The sequence below is a fragment of the Pecten maximus genome, chromosome 16, assembly GCF_902652985.1.
Source record: "Pecten maximus chromosome 16, xPecMax1.1, whole genome shotgun sequence".
In the NCBI taxonomy this organism is placed as follows: Eukaryota; Metazoa; Mollusca; class Bivalvia; order Pectinida; family Pectinidae; genus Pecten; species Pecten maximus.
This window is the reverse complement of record NC_047030.1, coordinates 24,995,548-25,019,844: the sequence shown is the minus strand read 5'-3', so window position 1 is coordinate 25,019,844 and position 24,297 is coordinate 24,995,548. Positions and strand designations below refer to the sequence as shown.

Below are 24,297 nucleotides of genomic sequence, written 5' to 3'. Positions count from 1 at the left end.
TCGTGTTTGACACAACATTCATCGCTATAAACTCCAATAAACATGTGTCGAACTTGTGTTGTCACTCGGACGCTTCCTTGTAAAACGTATATTGAAGTTAAGCGCTGTGATGATCTCGACCTCGACACGAGTTTACTAACAACAGACGATATTCCCGTACTTTAATCTGAATTATTTGAAATCGTGAACGTAAAAAGAAAACGTGCATTGGTCGGTTCCTCGTCTGAAAATACATCCATATTAAACAATAGGCGTATGACAGACGAGGCCAAAACCTCTGGTCAGATTACATGTTTATCGTTCGGTTCACCTAATGACCTCGTTTGTTTACCTTGCTCCCGAGATGTGACGAGAGTGCTCCTTGAGCTCGTGCGATCTAAATGTGCACGATGCAAGTATTAAATACTGTAATATTTCTCTTAAAAGTATGACACAATAGAAGTTTATGATTTAGAATAAAAAACACGCACAAGTAAAAATGAATCGTGTTAATCTCTGGCAGTAAAATATTTATCCCATGATGCAACACACACGAGTTTAGCGGGAAGTCTGATAGCCATGTTTGAATTCACCGGATGTTTATTTCCAGAAGAAAAGTATAAACAAACACGACGATAGCCTAAAAACGAAGTTTGTTTCCCGTCTTACTGAAGAAGATCGACTTACTTCAAGTTACCGACGAATGAATATCAGCTTTCTCGTTGTTTTTGACGACCGATGCATATTTTTACCGACAAACATCGTTACGAGACAGGGTAAGTTTTTATTATATAATCTTCATCACGTTCTGACATCGTTTCACATTATACGACGATGAATTTGATATAGATCTATTCATATCAATAACCTAATTATTTATTTTCCAGGGTTTTGATGATTGATTAATCACAGATTACACGGCCGAAGGAAACGCAGTACCGATCCATGTGTTACAATCGTAAGTTTTCAATTTTATTAATTTATTGTTAACGATCTTCGGCTCGACTTAAATTGCATTTTTTCCCCACTCACACAACCCTTGTTATGATTATGACGTACATACGTATTCACAAACAATGGTGAGGAAAATTTGTGTTTTGGATAATGAAACCTTTCGTGAAAGATCTTTACCTCCACATTCTTTTGAGGATCGATGTTTGCAGATTATTGCATCAAATTGAAACGATTAAATGAAATAGGTGAATTAAGATGAATTATAAGTAAGTAACATTGTTTTATGTATAGTATATTGCAGTTTCACATTGATATGAACTGATGGAGAATTCGGGAGTAGCTTGATTTAATTAATAATTAAGTCATCCTGGCAAGTTTTATTTTGTAGCTTTGTGTGGCTGGCTTAAATTTTCTTGATAAAAAGGCTTCCAAAGCAAACATAATGAAAATGATAGCAAAGTGATCATGAAAAGTACATAAGTTAAATACATACATTATCTTCAAAAACTTGACAATTATTCTAATTTTGAAATAAAAGAATATTCTAAAAGTCTTTCTTTCTTCCAACAGAGACTGAGTCTTCATGCAGTACATTCTGGAATGAGGAACACCGCATGCATTGTGGTCCAAATTGATGGCATTGACTTAACACAAAGCAGAAAGGAATGAAGAGAAATTAAGAAGTTTATGTTTCACATTAATTAAGATTATTCGAGATATGTTCTCTGTCGAGGTATACAACATTTCCTTTCATAATAAAAGTGTAAACATTAATATATATACAAAAAAAAAATCATGTATATAATCTAAAAATCCTTGTTAGTTATTTGTTGTACTAGCAAAAAATATAATATAGTCGTCTCAAGCTTGGTTGTATTGAAATCCCCGGGGACAGTGACAGAGTTTATCACTACAGTACGTGCTACATCAAACAACACACCATTGTTCAAATTGTCAATCAACATTTCATTTAGTCAGTATTTAGAATTGATTCCAAAATTATGATAATCTTTTCACAGTTTATTAGAAATAATGTTAAATTCGATAGAAGAAGTCTTCGACTGTTGCTTGTTTTTGTTTATTTTAAGTTCACGGACACATGAAAACAGTTTCCAGTTCATCTGGGCTACTTCCAGGAAACTACGTATACTGTCTGAAATCAGTCTTGTGCATCGGTGACAAAATGTATACATATCCTACTATAACTCTGCTGGAAAATATTATTTTGTACTATTTTCCTACTATTTTAGAAAAAAAAAACAATTATAAATACATACTGTAGTATGTACTGACATTGAACTTGTATATGTATCTTGCTGACTATTTTTGTTGAAACAAACCACTTCTAGCTAGGATGAATTGATATTAGTTGTATTTGAAAATTGTACTAGAAAAAGATAGCTGTGTTGTGTATGTGATGGAAGTTTTGAGAAAAAGAATATAAGAGGCAAATAAAATAAGTACCATGGGTAAATTAGAATTAAAATTTGTTTTGTCACATTCTCATTTCATTGATAAGTTTTAAATGTTTGAACTAGAAAAAACAGCCTGTATGAAAAGTTTTATACCATGTTAATTACCAAATAAAATGTAATACAAAAGTATTCTTCAAGTTTTTATTGCATGATTTTCATTGATTTTGTAAACCATGCTGCCATGAAGCATGATTGAAGCATGATCCCAGCATAATTTGCATAATTGAAACATGCTGCGATCATGCTGCAGACCATGCTGGGATCATGCTGCAGACCATGCTGGGATCATGCTGCAGACCATGCTGGCATCATGCTGCAAACCATGCTGGCATCATGCTTCACAGACCATGCTGGGATCATGCTGCGGCCATGCTTCCTTAAAGCATAAATGCAGCATGATCCCAGCATAATTTGCATAATTGAAACATGCTGCAATCATGCTTTAACTAGTAAGAATATATAGTGAGGTAAATTAGGCACCATGCTGCAGTCATGCTTCATTCATGCTGCAATTCCATGCTGCATTCATACTGCATCTATGCTGTGATCATGCTGCAAATTCATAAGGGACCAGACTTCTAATACAGTCATCAGGATCTAGCTTTCCATATACGACTCCCACAGCAAATTGATCTGGAAAATATAATCAAATTGCTTAAGATGAACAAACAAAGATCTTATGTATGCGTACATCCAATGACTATATATATATGTAATATGATTTCTTATCTATCCAACAATTCAATACATTTTACAGACTTTTCATCAACTAGTAAAAAGAACTACAAATTTTTCGATTTTTTGGAATTTTTATATGCATATAAGCGGGAGTCGGTGTTTTAGTCGATGCAAATACACGGGATTAAAATACAAAGATAAAGAAGAAAAAATCGGGACCTGAGAATTTTATGCAAATAAGCGGGATATTCAAATAACTGATATGCAAATAATAATGGGCTCCTCTGTATAATGGAATTTTATTGTTTCTTATTACTCCTCTGATTCTTCTTCTATACAGTTTTTTTTTTATCTCTTTAATCATTAATCTTTAATCAATATTCTCAGAAGTGTTGTCCTGTTGGGCTAACAATTGACTTTACATTACCCAACAAATTGTTACTGGTCTGAGAGCATTTAGTGTGACATTCTACAAAGGTACATTGTTGTCACTATTCCTCATTCCTTTAGATTGTCTTTCATCTAAAAAAAAGTCTGTTTTTCCTGCTGTACTTAAGAAAATTACAATAATTTACAATATCATCCTGGCCAGTCACTCTGTCTTACATAAAATACACACATATTATTGTGTAAATAAATTAAAAATATACATGTAGTGTCACCAATTAAAATGATAACACTTTCTTCAATTAGTTTCCATGTATATATACAGCTATGGTAATAAACTGGGAAAAACAAACCAGGATTCAGTCTATATGGATTGTGAGATATCCAATCAGTTATTTTGGGTTTGTTATATAACATCTAATAATTATTTAATTTACACTAATTCACTGAATATTATGATTATAAACCCACCTTGAAAATATGATACAAATAAGTGAGTTATCTCCCTTTGATCATCCAATAATGACAAGATAGGTGTTTGACAAGTTTGATATTGTTTGGTGTGGTTTTGAGTAATAAAGAATGTAACTCAAGCTTTTAATCAAGTATCATAATATACATTGATAAGGAAGCAGTGTACAGTAAAACTGTCCATTAAATAATGCATATGTCGCAATTAAGACAGTCATACATTTGTATACAGACTTTGGTTGAACCTGAACAATGCTAAATAGTTAGGAGTCTAGACAAGATTTTGTGTATGACAGAGTGACACCAGTAAACCTCTGTTTGTTGTGGAGGCCATAATTAGGACTAGCTCTAAGTCACAATGTTCTTATCTTCATACTACATATACCTGAAGGGGTGTTATCCAAGTATTGTTTGTGTTGTTCCTTGGTGAACCCGTCTTTGGGGAGCAGGGGCGTCCTCAGCCTGTTACTGCAACTGTGGTAGATTAATGTTCTGTTTTAGGAAGTTTTTCGTGTCCATGAGCTGGAATACTCCAAGCTGGTCCTTGGTCAGGTCATTCCAGAATATATATCACAAGCTCTGTCCTACACTCAATCTATTAAAGATAAACATATATTTTTAAACTATCATTAAATTACACATATTATTGTGTAAATTAATTGAAATACTCATGCAGTGGTTTCACCAAAAGTTTTTTAAAAACCACTTCATTAATTTAGTTTCCGTGGATATGGGAAAATAAACCAGGAATATATTCAGTCTGTATGGATTGTGAAATACCCAATCAGTTATCTGAGGCTTGTTATATAACATTGAATAATTATTTAATTAACACTTAATTAACACTTCTGTGTGAACTTTTCTTATTTTCCAACAACTGCAAAACAATTTATTTGAGAATACTTATTTCAATTTTGTACAATATCTGTTTATCACTTTTCATGACAGTGAATTTTGCATTTTGCCCAATATGAACAAGACATCCATGTTCAATAAGTCACATGTATCGTCATATTCAATATCATCATGATCTCTGGTCCATATCACTTAAATTGTCCCACAAAACAGTTTTTGTTCTCACTCATCATCGGAAGAATCTTCCATCATTTGTAATTTTGTGCGGTTCAATTTCTATCCTGACACAAGTTATCATTTCACAAAATGGAGCATTGTCATCCGAGTCATTGAAATCAATCAAATCATTGTCACTTATGACAGTAGGTATTGAAATAGGGAAACCAACATTGTAGAACAACTTCGTATCTGGCTAATCACCAATTGTGTTTACAATTTAAGATACGTTACGAGTGATTAGTCAAAACTAATCGAAAATTTATCAGGAATTAAATACCAAATTAACATCACATACATGTAATTTGTTTTCAAAGTACCCCTTTATATAGTTCCCTGCTCTGGTAATAATGGTCAGATGTTACAGGATGTTGTTAAAGTCAGTGGTCGGTAAAGTCAGGTTTCACTGTATATAGGTATATTATAGGTACCCATCATTTCAAAGACCAAGAAATTAATTCTGTTGCAGTTATATACACTTTGGACTATATTTTGTGTGAAATGACTAAAGTGATGATATAAACAAAATTAATATAAGTTTTTATTACGTTGAGAATTTCTGATATTCCAACGGTAAAAATTTTCAATCATTTATCTGACTGACCTAATTTTCAAACCTGTAGAAGTTGATGAACTATTTATCTCGCATATAAAAGTCTGTGACCTAATCCTCTCACCTATAAAAGTCTGTGACCTAATCCTCTCACCTATAAAAGTCTGTGACCTAATTTTCCCACCTGAAGGAATCTGTGACCTACTTGTCACACCTGTAGAAGTCTGTGACCTAATTTTCTCATCTGTTAATGTCTGTGACCTAATTTTCTCACCTGAATGAATCTGTGACCTACTTGTCACACCTGTAGAAGTCTGTGACCTAATTATCTCACCTGTAGAAGTCTGTGACCATGCTCCAAGGTGTTTACATTTGTACCCCTCCAGTTTTGCTAGCCTGCTGACCTGTTTTTGCTGCAGTTGTGTCAAGTTTGTGGCTATCATCTGAAACAGAGTTGTAGGTGTGGCATTTCCATTTTAAGTTTGTGACAGAACATAATCTACAACACTATAGGTAAAACAAAGGTAATCATTGTACAATATTGTGGCCCAATTTTACCTGATAACAAGGATGGATAGTATTGCAACAGCAATACGAAGTCCCCTGCCTGACCCAGGAGTGCAACTATTTATTTCCCATTTTTTAAACTACTTGTTATACTGATCACGTATACCAAGTTTCGTTAAAATCGGAGTCGTACTTTAGGATTGTCCGGACACGCATCAACCAATGAGAAGCCGGCGGCCATTTTGAAAAAAAAAATTTTCAAAAAGAAAAATTGGGATGCACAGCGGCATGTTATACTGATCATGTATACCAAGTTTCGTTAAAATTGGAGTAGTACTTTAGGAGGAGTTGTCTAGACAAGTCTCAACCAATGAGAAGTCGGTGGCCATTTTGAAAATTGGTTTTTTCGGAAAAAAATGTAGGATGCACAACTACATGTTATACTGATCATGAACACAAAGTTTCGTTAAAATCGGAGTAGTACTTTAGGAGGAGTTGTCTGGACAAGTCTCAACCAATGAGAAGTCGACGGCCATTTTGAAAATTGGTTTTTCGAAGAAAAAGAATGTGGGATGCACAACTACATGTTATACTGATCATGTATACCAAGTTTTAAAATCGGAGTAGTAGAAGGAGTTGTCCGGACAACTATTGCGTGACAGACAGACAGCAGACGGACAGACGGACGGACGGACGGACGGACGGAGGGTAAACCTATAGTCCCCCCCATTTTTCAAACGGCAGGGGACTAATAACCACAGCTTTATGTTTGCTGTCTCATGCTAATTTAACACAATTATTTTACTTTTGTACAAAAGTACCTTAATGTTATACTAAAACAAGATGTCTAGAGAGCCTGTATCGCTCACCTGGTTTAAATCTATTTGAGCAAACGTCAAGATAATGCTCATGTTAAATTCTATAATAGCTTTATTTGTTGAAGTCTAACAATGCTATATATATATATGGTTATGGGGTGGGGATCTCAACTGCTTCAAAGATATAACACAGAAACGAAGTCAAACTCAACATGATTGGAGTGTTTAAAGAGACCAAGTCCCTTGGGGTGGGGAAAGGCCTCTTGGCCTATTTCTACATCAGGATTGTGTTCATCTCTTGATGCCCAGCACTGCTGTATATGGTTAAGGAGATGGGATCTGAATGGTTTTAAAGATATAAAAAAGAAACTACGTCCTTAGGGGTGGGGATCTCAGCAGTTTCAACAAGAGATCCCAGAGGGATCTTGGCGCCCACCATTGAATGATCTTCATAGGTTCCATGTCGGATTGATCTTTTCTCTACTTTTCCCTTCATTTTACTAATCTGTGCAAATTGAGACATCCCTCCAGTACTTTTCAAACAAGGGAATCCAAGCTATATAAGAAATTTGAGATTTAACAATAATGGCTGTTTGTTTGCCAGGTTGTTTTCAGGACAGACTGGTCCAAAAATGCAATACAAGGGACCAAGGGGAACCTACTTATGAAATTTGAGAAAGATCCCTTCAGTACTTTTTCAGAAATAGTGATAACAAACTTAAATTGTCAAAATCCAAGATGGCTGCCTGTCAGCCATGTTGTTTTCTGATTGGTCTCAAAACGCAATATGCATAACTAGGCACCAAGGGGAACCTACATATGAAATTTGAGAAAGATCCCGTTAGTACTTTCTCAGAAATAGCGATAACAAACTTCAATTGTCAAAATCCAAGATGGCTGCCTGTCGGCCATGTTGTTTTCCGATCGGTCCCAAAATGCTAGGCACCAAGGGGAACCTACATATGAAATTTGAGAAAGATCTCTTCAGTACTTTCTGAGAAATAGCGATAACAAACTTCAATTGTCAATATCCAAGATGGCTACCTGTCAGCCATGTTGTTTTCTGATTGGTCTCAAAATGCAGTATGCATAACAAGGCACTGAGGGGAACGTATGTATGAAATTTGAGAAAGATCCCTTCATTACTTTCTGAGAAATAGCGATAACAAACTTCAATTGTCAAAATCCAAGATGGCTTCCTGTCGGCCATGTTTTTTTCCGATTGGTCTCAAAATGCAATACGCATAACTAGGCACCAAGTGGAACCTAAATATGAAATTTGAGAGAGATCCCTTCAGTACTTTCTGAGAAATAGCGATAACAAACTTCAATTGTCAAAATCCAAGATGGCTGCCTGTCGGCCATGTTGTTTTCTGATTGGTCTCAAAATGCAATATGCATAACTAGGGACCAAGAGAAACCTACATATGAAATTTGAGAAAGATCCCTTCATTATTTTCTGAGAAATAGCGATAACAAACTTCAATTGTCAAAATCCAAGATGGCTGCCTGTCGGCCATGTTGTTTTCCGATTTGTCTCAAAATGCAATATGCATAACTAGGCACCAAGGAGAACCTACATATGAAATTTGAGAAAGATCCCTTCAGTACTTTCTGAGAAATAGCGATAACAAACTTCAATTGTCAAAATCCAAGATGGCTGCCTGTCGGCCATGTTGTTTTTCGATTGGTCTCAAAATGCAATATGCATAACTAGGCACCAAGGGAAACCTACATATGAAATTTGAGAAAGATCCCTTCAGTACTTTCTGAGGATTAGCGATAACAAGAATTGTTTACGGACGGACGGAGGGACGGACGGACGACGGACCACGGACGCAGGGCGATTTGAATAGCCCACCATCTGATGATGGTGGGCTAAAAATATAAGAAGTCCTTTATAGTGATACAGTGAAATTTCTCTCTTTTGCCCCACTTCTGAGGACCCTGGGGAGTCAGCCCCATAATTTGTATGAAATTGAATCCCAACCACCTAGGGAATTGTTACCACTAAAATATCAATGTCATACATTCCTTAGTTCCAGAGAAGAAGTAATTTCAATATTGCCAAATGGACCCCTTTTGGCCGCACCCCTCAGGCCGCATCATTTGTATAAATTTGAATGCCAGTCACATAATGATACTAAGAAATTTGGTTAAATTCTAATCTGCGGTTAAGAAGAAGTCAATTATTGATGGATAGACACCAAACGATAGATGCCACGGTATGGAAAAAGCTCAACTTGATCCTTTTGACCAGTTGAGCTAAAAATAAACTACATTGTATGGTTATACTTAACACGAAGATGGTTCATATCAGATGAACTGCACTTTATTACTGTTGATGCTGATATATACCTCAAAACTCTAATATCTGACTCTCCACACTTTGACCTTTCACCCAGCAAACCCTTACTTTTGACCCGCCTTGTCTTGACCTTTCACCTCAAAACCTTGACCTATAGTCTCCATAATTTGACCTGTCATCTCGCAATGTTATAAACCCATACTTTTTGTCTCTCTAATCCCTGACCTTTAACCCTCCAAATTTTTACCTTTCACTCTCCAAACCTTGACATTTCTACCTTGCAAACCTTGACCATTCATTCTTCAAACCTTGACATTTGACCCTCCAGGCTTCCTGATGGAAGAGCTTCTGACCATGGGGACTTGTATGTGTCCCTCACGATCAGGATCGTCTAACTTGGCCAAATAAGGGGATGGATTCCTGGACAAAAGTTTGATTATTTAGGAATGGCTGGATTAAGTTGTAGATACAAACCTGCTACACAATTTAAAACCCAACATTCAACAGGTTTAAAGCCTTTTAAGGATATGACAGGTCTCCATGCTGCATTAACGGATGTTTACATGCACACATGTTTACATTTTGAGAAAATACCTGGTTATCTTGCGCTGTACAGCAATATCAGTATATTCTGACAGTTTGAAATATATACTTCAAAAAAATATCAGATATGTCAACATTACACCTAAACATTTCAATCAACCTACCATTTAAATGGAAAATATGATTTTCTTACCAGAATACTTTCGCATACAATCCGTACTGATTGGTTAACTTGCTTCTATGAGAACTTAAAGCAAAAAATATTGACTTTGATTCACTCATTTACCTGTATTCTTAAAGGTGAAGATGATTCCAAATAAAGTTGTCAATTTTCAGTGATGACTGGGGTCCATGATCTAATTATATATGGAGTTACCCCCCTTGGTCTGAGAGTGAAGTACCAAACTCCATATTGTACATATAATTCTATCATAACAGTAAATATCATGACCATATGATTTTCAGCTTATGTGAGTTATAAAGGTTTTACTACTCAATTAAGAACTGTCTGTATTGTATGCTAGTGGCTTTGAACAGGCTAACCCAAGATGTGTTTGACTCAAGACTTATCACAATGTTGCAATGAGTACATTTGCAGAGCCGCTGGGATTCAAAGTTAAAAAACGTAACGAGATCCTGACAACTACACGTACAAGTTATTACGGCCAATTGATGTGGAAAGACTATGGAACAATATTATTATTTGAAGTTTGATTCCCAGAGTTCAAAGTGATGGGGATGGGATTGGTCAGAGAGACTGCGGTGTAATACCTGCCAATATGTCAGCAGCCATTACAAGTTGTTTGAGGAAGAGGAGATTAATTTTAAATATACAAGAGGCCCAGAGGGCCTATATTGCTCACCTGGTTGGATTTGACCAAATGACAAAATATGTTCATGTTTAATTTGTTAATAGCTTTAGTTGTTAATGTCTAACAACGCTATATATATAGTAATGGGGAAATGACCTCAACTGCTTCAAAGATAAAACCCAGATACGCAGTCAAGTCTCCCTCGGGGAGAGGAAAGACCCCAAGGATTGTTTCTACAAAATGATTGTGTTTAAAGTAAAGTTCCCTAGAGGTGAGGAAAGACCCAAGGGCCTATTTCTACAACAGGATTGTGGTTATCTCATGGTGCCCAGTGTTGCCATATATGGTAATGAATTGAGAATCTCAACAGTTTCAACACCACAAAAAAGTGTTTATAGAAATATGGCCAAATTGCTCACTTTTGGCCAATATCAACACAACTTTTTGAAGCGCAAATAAAGTCTTTGTAATACAGTTAAGTTTCAGAAGTGTCATTGAATTAAGAAGTACACTTGAAGTCCTTAACTTTATGAGAAGTTCAGTTCAATACGAGAAGCGTTTTTGAAGTCCCCATGGTTTCAGAAGCGCAGTCTGGGACTTCCAAGGAAGCACACTTGTGTTCGACAAAGGAAGTACCGTAGAAGCAGAGGACTTCACTGAAAGCGCATATATGCAAATTATATTAGTCTAAAAAAGTTCATTTGAAGTACAATTTAAGTTGGGGACTTCTTTTGAGAGGGTGATTCAGCTCTGAAGGATAACAAAACTTGATTTTTCTGTTTTTCAGACTTATGAAAATCATGGTAACTACTTCAAACAAGAGGCCCACTGGCCCTAAATGTCACCCAAGTTGATTCCTGTGACCTTGAATTTGAGGTCAATGTCATTCACCTCAGCATGCTAAAGGCCCCATATCAGGTCTCTGGATAGCTTTGAAATGAATGTGTTTAAAGAATTAAGCATTTTTGACCCCTGTGAGCTTGAATAAAGGTCAAGGTCATTCATTTGAACAATTTTGATAGCCCTCCACCTAAGCTATAGGCCAAATATCAGGACTACATTTCGAGTAACACTGAGCAAGGTACATCTCATGACCACCATGTGATGTTCTTATGATCTATTTATTGACATATGCAGCCGTCCATGTCGAAATATTAGTGTAATTATACCACAAATTACCTGTTGTCACGACATCCAATTACCATATTGATTTTACCAGGTGATCTAGGGTGGTCACCTAATTGCACAATGTAGGGATAACAAGTAGTTATATTGTCACATTAGCAAGAAAATGAAATATCACCTGAATATTCAACAGGTAAGTGCACCCAAATTATCCGAAATCTGGTCTCAACACCGCTCTGCCCAGACATCATGTTGTTGTCCTATATATAGCTCCAAGCAGGTAGTGATGCTTGAATTAACAGTGCCATGGTAAGATAGGATGGAGGAGGCCAATGAAAGGAAGTAACAGAAGTACCAGCAGCTAGTAGAGGAGCATCAATAACACGGATGGAGGACATGGTGTCTGCCTTCAGAGGTCGGATGTAGGGGATTTCCCGGTCAATCAGTCTGGAGAGCCTTATGACTATTAGGAGTCATAGGAGCGGATTGGAGGAACCTGATACAAGCGGGCAGACAGAGGTTGCTTCCAGCTGGATATGGAGGAAGAGTGAGGTGAGGTGGGGTGGTCACCAGACACAGTGCTAGCCACAAGGTGACAAGAGGCCCAGAGGGCCTGTATCGCTCACCTGGTTTCATGAGATATGAAACAAGAATGATGCTTAAGTATATTTGTCACTGGTATTTCTATGTCAATATGTCATAAGCATCTTATATGGGTACATGAACATTGCTTTTATTGAAATTCTAAAAATGTCAATTTAGCCAAATTGATCCCTTTTGGCCCCGCCCCTCAGCCCCCGGGGGGTCAGCCCCACCGTTTGTACAATTTTGAATCCTTATCCCAAGGGGGTGCTACCAGGTGAATATGAGCGATATCCATTGCTCAGTTTCAGAGAAGAAGTTGTTAATATCAATTAACCCAAATTGACCCCATTCGGCCCCGCCCCGCAGCCTCTGGGGGTCAGCCCCAACATTTGTACAATTTTGAATCCCTACCAAAAGGGGACGTTACCAGGCGAATATGAGCAATAAGCCATAACTTATTTTCAGAAGAGAAGTTGTTTATATCAATTAAGCCAAATTGACCCCGCTTGGCCCTGACTCTCAGCCCCCTGGGGGTCAGCCCTAACATTTGTACAATTTTGAATCCCTACCCCAAGTAGATGCTACCAGGCGAATATGAGTGATATCCATTGCTTAGTTTCAGAGGAGAAGTTGTTTATACCAATTAAGCCAAATTGACCCTGTTTGGCCCCGCCCCTCAGCCCACTGGGCGGTCAGCCCCAACATTTGTACAATTTTGAATCCCTATCCCAAGGGGATACTACCAGACAAATATGAGCGATATCCATTGCTTAGGGGATACTACCAGACAAATATGAGCGATATCCATTGCTTAGTTTCAGAGAAGAAGTTGTTTATATCAATTTAGCCAAATTGACCTCTTTTGGCCCCGCCCCACAGCCATCCGGGGGGTCAGCTCCACCATTTGTACAATTTTGAATCCATACCCAAAGGGGATGCTACCAGGCGAATATGAGCAATATCCATTACTTATTTTCAGAGGAGAAGTTGTTTATATCAATTAAGCCAAATTGACCCCGCTTGGCCCTGCCTCTCGGCCCCCCTGGGGGTCAGCCCTAACATTTGTACAATTTTGAATCTCTATCCCAAGTAGATGCTACCAGGCGAATATGAGTGATATCCATTGCTTAGTTTCAGAGAAGAAGTTGTTTATACCAATTTAGCCAAATTGACCCTTTTTGGCCCCGCCCCTCAGCCCCGTAGGGGGGGGGGGGGGGGGGGGGGCAGCCCCAACATTTGTACAATTTTGAATCCATACCCCAAGGGGATACTACTAGGCAAATATGAGCGATATCCATTGCTTAGTTTCAGAGGAGAAGTTGTTTATAACAATTTAGCCAAATTGACCCCTTTTGGCCACGCCCCTAATAATAATAGACCCCTTGGGGGTCAGCCTCACCATTTGTACAATTTTGAGTCTCCACCCTATAGGGATGCTTTTGATTAAATTTGGTCAAATTCCGATCAGTGGTTATGAAGAAGAAGTCAATTGTTGACAGACGGACGGACGACGGACGCCACAGTATGGCATAAGCTCACCTTGGTCCTTCGGACCAGGTGAGCTAACAAGAAAGGTAGGAATTATTGCTCGAGATGATGCAGCAGTTGACAAGATGTTGTGGAAACAGCAAAGGCAACACTGCACGCTGAGAACCAACAAGTGGTAGCGAGAGCCGACCGGTCCCTGGTTGGGCCTGATCAACCCAACTAGCACACCTCTGGAGGATGGCATCGAAAGTGTCAAAACGTCTGAGGAAGGGGGGGTCCACTTAATGATGGGACCGGCCAGTATTGGATTAAATTATTCAGGGATCAAGTACATAATTAGAACTCACCCTCAGGTGACTTAATTTATATCAGGTATTATCCATAAAACATGTAACCTCCCCTATGGACACTGGTTTGTTCATTGATGAGGATTCGGGCAATTTTGTTTTACAACCATCACAGTGTTATGTGAATATACGTACACAAAGACAATACTAACAACATTTAGTCTGTCATTATGCATCCTAATGGACACAAGGATATTTTCACATGGAATTAATTTCTATCTCTATTTAGTAATACAGTGTATAAATATAATGAGAGATTTTGAAAAATTCTATGGTATGACACTTTTGGATTACTATCAAGATACGGTGCCAGGGAAGGTAAAAAGTGTCTGTTGAACAATTTTTATAGCAAGGAATTATTAATCTCTAAGTAATTTCCATCTGTATTTTTCAAGAAATGGTAAAATACTGTTTGAAAGTGATCGTAAGGCGGACACCCTCTCTATTCAGTAACCCATGCGTCGGGATATGAAGATTGTCATAATGCATACAAAATGGGTACTGTCTGAGAGATCAAACTTTCTTCTTCATGTTAACATTCTGAAAATCTTGTCTTTTTCCCTGTTATACAATACAGAGGGAATAAAGTACTTACCAACAATTCGATCAAAAGTCGGACATTCAGATTTGCTTCGATATTAAGTCGGACAGTTATAGTTAAATTAATTTCTTGTGCAGCTCTTAACTAATAACAGTATCTTTGATAATAAAAACAGTTGTAAGGTGTTTCTTAAAATCAAGTACTTAATTGTTAAAATTAATCATAGTCATGATACCTCTCAGAACACCATCGAGTAGAAAATAATGTTGGCGTTTGCTAAAACTAGTTCTATCCGAAAATCACCAAAACATTTTCAAAGCACAGATTACTGAATGTTATTATTATCATTATTTTTCATTTCAGTTTTTATTTTTCTCCTTTTAACCAGGAACGTACATATACATGTATCCCTACTTCAATAACAAGGCTACGATTTCATACTTAAATATTAAGATAACTTAATATATGCTGGTTTTAAATGCATAAACATTAAAGCCACATACTCATATATCAATGTTTACATTTTGAGCTTTTTACAGTTTTAGGACTTGATTTATACCTAACAGATTAACATGAATCAGAAACTGAAAGAAAATGTGAATTTATGAAAGTATACAGGGAATTTCCAAGATAATAACAGTGGCTGCCGGACCAAGTCTCTCTGAAAACAAGTCCCATAATGCAATGGTGGGTTTTACAGTCCATACCAAACGGTGGAACGCTGCAAGCGTTGAACTGTGAAAACGCAGACAGATTCTGCAAAAAAAAATTAAAAAACACAAAAGTGTGTGGAATTTGCAAAACCCAAGTATTTCCTTTGGAAAGGAAATGATTCTTTGGAACTTAACGAGAGAAGAAAAAGGAATAGACTCGAAATCCGATCTTTCTGGACGTCTATTGGATTGCTGCTGGTTAGCTTTTGAACATTGTCAATTTCTCCAATCTAAGATTTTATCAATGTTTTGTTGTTTGCATATTGCTACATTTTAGAATTAAGTATTTAAATATTATAAACTATGTTTGTTTATTTTGTTCAGTTACCTCGGCATTACAAATGAAAGCATTATTAGGCAATAAAGGTCAGGTATGCTTGATATGTAAACAACGGCCATGTTTGTAGTTAGTTTATGTGCAGATCACATTGTTATAGCCCCCGTTCTCGGCTCCGTGACAAGTCTCGCGATAAATACAAGAGGCCTATAGGCCTAAATGCTCACCTGATCATGTAATATAATTGTGCAATGTTCTTAGATGTCCATTTCTGTTGCCCAAATACAATTATAGAAAAAGTAGGTCACATTGACCTAATTTTGCAATATTTGTTATTGATATGCCTTTCTCATCATAGATGTCAATTTCTGTTGCCCTAATATAGTTATTGAAAAAGTAGGTCACAATGACCTAATTTTGCAATTTTTGCTATCGGCATGCCTTTCTCATCGTAGATGTCCATTTCTGATGCCCTAACATAATTACTGAAAAAGTAGGTCATAGTGACCTAATTTTGCAATATTTGCTATCTGCATGAATTTCTCATCTTAGATGTCAATCTATGTTGTCCTTTCATCATTCCTCCTTTTCATTTGCACAAGTCACAACATAGAGCAATGTGAAGAGTGATATATAAGTCACCAAAGGTCACAGGTTGAATTTGTCATCATTAGTATCAATGTTACATGCTTTCCACTTGCACATTATCACTACATAATATATATGCCTATGACTAATGAATTAGAAACCTATAGACTCTCTCCAAATTTGATTTAAATTATCAGAAGTTTTCTGATATTTACCATATTTACACAAGGTACTACACACAATATCCAAAACAATTTTTTCAACAGCTAGTTATCAGTGATTTAAAGCTATACACTGGGTAACTGGACAGATTTCATTACGAAGTAATAGCTCTGGAGATAGGGCTTCATTCTCAGACTTCTGCTGCCCTTTATCTAATTAATTTTATTGTTTTCCTGTGTGACCCTAAACCAGCAATACCATAGTTTCATCCAGAGATTAAGCTAACACGTTTTGGCATCAAAACTAACTGGTAACAGATAGTAGACAATCCAAAGGCCTAGTTATCTTATACAAAGAAATATTCTACAGAACTGAGTACTATATCATTCAAGTAAAGACACCTATTACTGCACAGCATTGAGGCAAACCCCGTATAATGGATGGGTATATATACATTGTATAGTTATCCATTATCTAGAAGCATACATAGTTTTATACAAAAACTTGATCCTTGTCCTTTTTTTAAAATCAAAATTCCAGGTGGGTGTGGGTGCTGCTAGTATGTGGCTTTAAAATAAAAGATGTGTCGGTGTTTAATTTCTTGAAATGAAGATTTTAGTGGTTGGGTACCAAACATACTTTTTGCCCTACCAGATAGTTGCAACCACGTGCACTTTCCAGGTACTGAAATCTACATCTACCTAGAAATCTGCATTGCGATGTAGTCTGATCAATGTGCTTTAAACAATTTCTAATGGAATGCTATATCAGTATTTACTTAACTCATCATAAATTAATCACTAAATAAATGTAGAGCTTTGCAAGAATCTTTGAGTTTTCAACCTAATGTAACCTGTAATGACGAAGTGTGAACCAATGATAAGATAACGTTGTACATTGTGTCAAATCAATATGTAAGTTAAAACACATTTCAAAACAACTTTTATTATGGGAAAATCACAAAAAATACCCTAAAATCAATTAAATTTTTTCGATTTTTTGGAATTTTTATATGCATATAAGCGGGAGTCGGGGTTTTAGTCGATGCAAATACACGGGATTAAAATGCAAAGATAAAGAAGAAAAAAATCGGGACCTGAGAATTTTATGCAAGTAAGCGGGTTATTCAAATAAGCGATATGCAAATAAGTGGGCTCCTCTGTACTTTTATTCACAACACCCATGTGACCTATTGAAAGGTTAACACAAATGTCCTATTACAAACCAAATAAATATAATGTAGACAAGTGCAATCAATGATTGCGATAGTTCACCGGCGGCAGCAATCACACCATGCATTCATTTTTTTATGTATATATAAGCATGTCATTTTGAAATTGTATGTCACATAACATCACTCCTAGACCTCTAATGGATGTATAAACCAAATAAGAAGGGAATGACTTACAAGCTTTTCGAAACTAACCCCCAAAATTTTTTAAGTGATTTTTTGTGTCAAAAAAAGTAAGTCCATTAAATAGTAAAATGCCAAAATGCCAATTTTTTTCTGCATGATTTGCCACAGCATCACTCCTGGATCTCTAATGAATGTATAAACCAAATTAGAAGGGTGATAGGTGTATACTTTTGGACTTACCCCCAAAACTTTAAAGTGAGTTTTGGTGCAAAAAAAAAAGATAAGTCCACAAAATGGCAAAATGCGAAAAAAAATCACAATTTTTTTCTGCATGATTTTGCCATAACATCACTCCTAGACCTCTAATGAATGTATAAACCAATTTAGAAGGGCATGATCGAGGTGTATACTATTGAACTTACAAACTTTCCAAAAACTGACCCCAAAAACTTTAAAGTGGGTTTTGGTGCCAAAAAAGTTAAGTCCACTAAATGGCAAAATGCGAAAAAATCACATTTTTTTTCTGCATCATTTTGCCATAACACCACTCCTAGACCTCTAATGAATGTATAAACAAATTTAGAAGGGCATGAGGTGTATACTCTTGGACTTACAAGCTTTCCAAAAACTTACTCCAAAAACTTTAAAGTTTTGGGGTGGGACGCCGACGCCGACGCGGACGCGGGGGTGACAGCATTAGCTCTCGGTTACTCGTAACCGGTGAGCTAAAAATGAATAACAATGTAAAAGAAATAATTCTTTTGCGGTTTTATATGTCTTCAGTGTCATATATTAATATGAGGAGGGGTCTCACTGAGACACTAAGAGTAAGACGAGACCCCCAAGAAAGCTGACCATCACTTTGTAAGCAATTTGTCAATTAACATGTCAAAATCTTACCTGTGGATTTCAATAATACATGTATTATGGAATAAGCTTGGCTCTATTGAGATGTGTAAATATTGTGATATTCTTGACGCGCGCCAATTACTTGACTAAACGGACCAACGTTTTGTGACTGCTGGCCATGTTACCCAGGTGGCCACTTATTTTAGGATAATTATAGTTTGATTAAGTGGACCACAGATTGACTGCATAGGAGAGATCCGCGACTTCTTTGACTGTACCAAGAGAGTTTACCGTGATCAAGCGGATCGTATAGAAACATAGAATTACTGAAAATAACATCAGATACAATTTTATATGAAAATATCAATAACCAAGTAATGTTTTATAATCAAACTAGAAAACTAATTTAGGTATTTTAGATTAATACAAAATGATATAGAGTTGGATACTGTCAGAGTTATGATCATTTTGTATGTCTTTGGTGTCCGACTCAAGATCAAATAATAGGCCGACTTCGAAGTTAAATTTCAAATGAAAAAATAATGTCTTTTGGTAAAATAAAGATAAATTTGAATGTATTATGCACGAATCTTACAGTTGAAATAAAGTTCTCAACTGTAAGCTGTAATAATTCAAAGTATTATATTCATCTGCTCATATCAGTTTGACATCACAAAAGTTTATCTTTGCACTCCTTGTATTTTGTAGATGGGAGAAAGACAGAATTAAGAAACAAAAGTATTAGATGGGAGATATATAGTATAGACAAAGTTCTTAGAAGAGAGATATAAAGTATGGACAAGGCCCTTAGATGGGAGACATAAGGTGTAGACAAGGTTCTTATTTATAAGGGAGAAATAAAGTATAGACAAGAGTCTTAGATGCGAGATACACAGAATAGACAAGGTTCTTAGATGGGAGATATAAAGTATAGACAAAAGTATTTGATAGGAGATATACAGAATAGACAAGAGTCTTAGATGGGAGATTATACAGAATAGACAAGGTTCTTAGCTGGGAGATACACAGAGGGGACAAAAGTATTAGCTAGGAGATATAAAGAATAGACAAGAGTCTTAGATGGGAGATTATACAGAATAGACAAGATTCTTAGCTGGGAGACATACATTATAGACAAGATTCTTAGATGGGAGATTATACAGAATAGACAAGGTTCTTAGCTGGGAGATACACAGAAGGGACAAAAGTATTAGCTAGGAGATATACAGAATAGACAAGAGTCTTAGATGGGAGATATACAGAATAGACATGATTCTTAGATGGGAGATATGCAGAATAGACAAGAGTTTTATATGGGAGATATACAGAACAGACAAAGTTATGAGATGGGAGATATACAGAATAGACAAGGTTGTGAGATGGGAGATATACAGTATAGACCAGAGTCTTAGATGGAAGATATATAGTATAGACAAAGTTCTTAGAAGAGAGGTATAAAGGATAGACAAGAATCTTAGATGTGATATACACAGTATAGACAAGGTTCTTTAGATGGGAGATATACAAAATAGAAAAGAGTCTTAGATTGGAGAAAGACAGAAGAGACAAAAGTGTTAGATGGGAGATATACAGAATAGACAAGAGTCTTAGATGGGAGATATACAGAATAGACAAGGTTCTTAGATGGGAGATATAAAGTATAGACAAAAGTATTTGATAGGAGATATACAGAATAGACAAGAGTCTTAGATGGGAGATTATACAGAATAGACAAGGTTCTTAGCTGGGAGATACACAGAGGGGACAAAAGTATTAGCTAGGAGATATAAAGAATAGACAAGAGTCTTAGATGGGAGATTATACAGAATAGACAAGATTCTTAGCTGGGAGACATACAGTATAGACAAGATTCTTAGATGGGAGACATACAGAATAGACAAGGTTCTTAGCTGGGAGATACACAGAAGGGACAAAAGTATTAGCTAGGAGATATACAGAATAGACAAGAGTCTTAGATGGGAGATATACAGAATAGACATGATTCTTAGATGGGAGATATACAGAATAGACAAGAGTTTTATATGGGAGATATACAGAACAGACAACGTTATGAGATGGGAGATATACAGAATAGACAAGAGTCTTAGATGGGAGATATACAGTATAGACAAGTGTCTTAGATGGAAGATATATAGTATAGACAAAGTTCTTAGAAGAGAGGTATAAAGGATAGACAAGAATCTTAGATGTGATATACACAGTATAGACAAGGTTCTTTAGATGGGAGATATACAAAATAGAAAAGAGTCTTAGATTGGAGAAAGACAGAAGAGACAAAAGTGTTAGATGGGAGATATACAGAATAGACAAGAGTCTTAGATGGGAGATATACAGAATAGACATGATTCTTAGATGGGAGATATGCAGAATAGACAAGAGTTTTATATGGGAGATATACAGAACAGACAAAGTTATGAGATGGGAGATATACAGAATAGACAAGGTTATGAGATGGGAGATATACAGTATAGACAAGAGTCTTAGATGGAAGATATATAGTATAGACAAAGTTCTTAGAAGAGAGACATAAAGGATAGACAAGGTTCTTAGATGTGATATACACAGTATAGACAAGGTTCTTAGATGGGAGATATACAAAATAGAAAAGAGTCTTAGATTGGAGAAAGACAGAAGAGACAAAAGTGTTAGATGGGAGATATACAGAATAGACAAGAGTCTTAGATGGAAGATATATAGTATAGACAAAGTTCTTAGAAGAGAGATATAAAGGATAGACAAGAGTCTTAGATGTGATATACACAGTATAGACAAGAGTCCTTGATTGGAGATGTACAGTATAGACAAGGTTCTTAGATGGGAGATACACAGAAGGGACAAAAGTATTAGATAGGAGATATACAGAATAGACAAGAGTCTTAGCTGGGAGATTATACAGAATAGACAAGAGTCTTAGATGGGAGATAGACAGAAGAGACAAAAGTATTAGAAGGGAGATATACAGAATAGACATGGTTCTTAGATGGAAGATATACAGAATAGACAAGAGTCTTAGATGGGAGATACACAATAGGGACCAAAGTATTAGATAGGAGATATACAGTAAAGACAAGGTTCTTAGATGGGAGATATACAGAATAGAAAAGAGTCTTAGATGGAAGATACACAGTCTAGATAAGAGTCTTAGATGGGAGATGTACAGTACAGACAAGGTTCTTAGATGGGAGATATACAGAATAGACAAGAGTCTTAGATTGCAGATACACAATAGGGACCAAAGTGCTAGATAGGAGATATACAGAATAGACAAGAGTCTTAGATGGTAGATTATACAGAATAGACAAGATTCTTAGCTGGGAGACATACATTATAGACAAGATTCTTAGATGGGAGATATACAGAATAGACAAGAGTCTTAGATGGGAGATATACAGAATAGACAAGAGTCTTAGATGGGAGATATACAGAACAGACAAAGTTATGAGATGGGAGATATACAGTATAGACAAGGTTATGAGATGGGAGATATACAGTATAGACAAGAGTTTTAGATGGAAGATATATAGTATAGACAAAGTTCTTAGAAGAGAGATATACAGAATAGACAAGAGTCTTAGATGGGAGATATACAGTATAGACAAGAGTCCTTGATTGGAGATGTACAGTATAGACAAGGTTCTTAGATGGGAAATACACAGAAGGGACAAAAGTATTAGATAGGAGATATACAGAATAGACAAGAGTCTTAGATGGGAGATAGACAGAAGAGACAAAAGTATTAGAAGGGAGATATACAGAAAAGACATGGTTCTTAGATGGAAGATATACAGAATAGACAAGAGTCTTAGATGGGAGATACACAATAGGGACCAAAGTATTAGATAGGAGATATACAGTATAGAAAGGTTCTTAGATGGGAGATATACAGAATAGACAAGAGTCTTAGATGGGAAATATACAGTATAGACAAGAGTCTTAGATGGGAGATATACAGAATAGACAAGAGTCTTAGATGGGAGATAAACAGTATAGACAAGGTTCTTAGATGGGAGATACACAATAGGGACCAAAGTATTAGACAGGAGATGTATAGTATAGACAAGGTTCTTAGAAGAGAGACATAAGGTGTAGACAAGGTTCTTACTTATAAGGGAGATATAAAGTATAGACGAGAGTCTTAGATTTGAGATCCACAGAATAGACAAGGTTCTTAGATAGGAGATATACAGTATAGACAAGAGTCTTAGATGGAAAATATACTGTATAGACAAGGTTCTTAGATGGGAGATATACAGAATAGACAAGAGTCTTAAATGGGAGATATACAGAATAGACAAGAGTCTTAGATGTGAGATATATACTACAGACAAGAGTCTTAGATGGGAGATATAAAGTACAGACAAGAGTCTTAGAAGGAAAATATACCGTATAGAAAGGTTCTTAGATGGGAGATATACAGAATAGACAAGGTTCTTAAATGGGAGATATACAGAATTTACAAGAGTCTTAGATGGGAGATATATAGTAAAGACAAGTTTCTTAGATGGGAGATATACAGTAAAGTCAAGGTTCTTAGATGGCAGATATATATTATAGTCTTAGTTGGGAGACATACAGTATAGACAAGATTCTTAGATGGGAGATAGACAGAAGAAACAAAAGTATTAGATGGGATATATACAGAATAGACAAGAGTTTTATATGGGAGATATACAGAACAGACAAAGTTATGAGATGGGAGATAAACAGAATAGACATGAGTCTTAGATGGGAGATATACAGAATAGACAAGGTTATGAGATAGGAGATATACAGTATAGACAAGAGTCTTAGATCGAAGATATATAGTATAGACAAGGTTCTAAGAAGAGAGATATAAAGTATAGACAAGAGTCTTAGATGTGAGATACACAGAATAGACAAGGTTCTTAGATGGGAGATATACAGTATAGACAAGAGTCTTAGATGGGAGACATACATGTATACTATAGACAAAAGTCTTAGATGGGAGATATAAAGTATAAATGAGAGTGTTAGATGGAAGACATACAGTATAGACAAGTTTCCTAGATGGGAGATATACAGAATAGAAAAGAGTCTTTGATGGGAAATATACAAAAGAGACAAAAGTATTAGATGGGAGATAAACAGAATAGACATGGTTCTTATAAGGAAGATATACAGAATAAACAAGAGTCTTAGATGGGAGATATACAGTATAGATAGGAGTTTTAGATTGGAGATATAAAGTATAGTCAAGGTTCTTAGATGGCAGATACATACTATAGACAAGGTTCGTAGCTGGGAGACATACAAAATAGAGAAGAGTCTTAGATGGGAGAAAGACAGAATTAAGAAACAAAAGTATTAGATGGGAGATATATAGTATAGACAAAGTTCTTAGAAGAGAGATACACAGAATAGACAAGGTTCTTAGATGGGAGATATACAGAATAGACAAGAGTCTTAGATGTGAGATACACAGAATAGACAAGAGTCTTAGATAGGAAATATATAGTATAGACAAGGTTCTTAGATGGGAGATATACAGAATAGACAAGGTTCTTAGATGTGAGATACACAGAATAGACAAGGTTCTTAGATGGGAGATAGACAGAAGAGACAAAAGTGTTAGATGGGAGATATACAGAATAGACATGGTTCTTAGATGGGAGATATACAGAATAGACAAGAGTCTTAGATGGGAGATACACAATAGGGACCAAAGTA

At 36.1% G+C, this 24,297-nt stretch overlaps 1 long non-coding RNA gene across 1 annotated transcript; it reads left to right on the top strand.

Moving 5' to 3' along the window:
- The first annotated feature begins 423 nt into the window (after positions 1-423).
- Positions 424-2,185, top strand: LOC117314830. Its single transcript, XR_004529614.1, has 3 exons — positions 424-755; positions 867-937; positions 1,504-2,185. It is a non-coding gene; the product is annotated as an uncharacterized LOC117314830 (long non-coding RNA).
- The last annotated feature ends 22,112 nt before the right edge of the window (positions 2,186-24,297 follow it).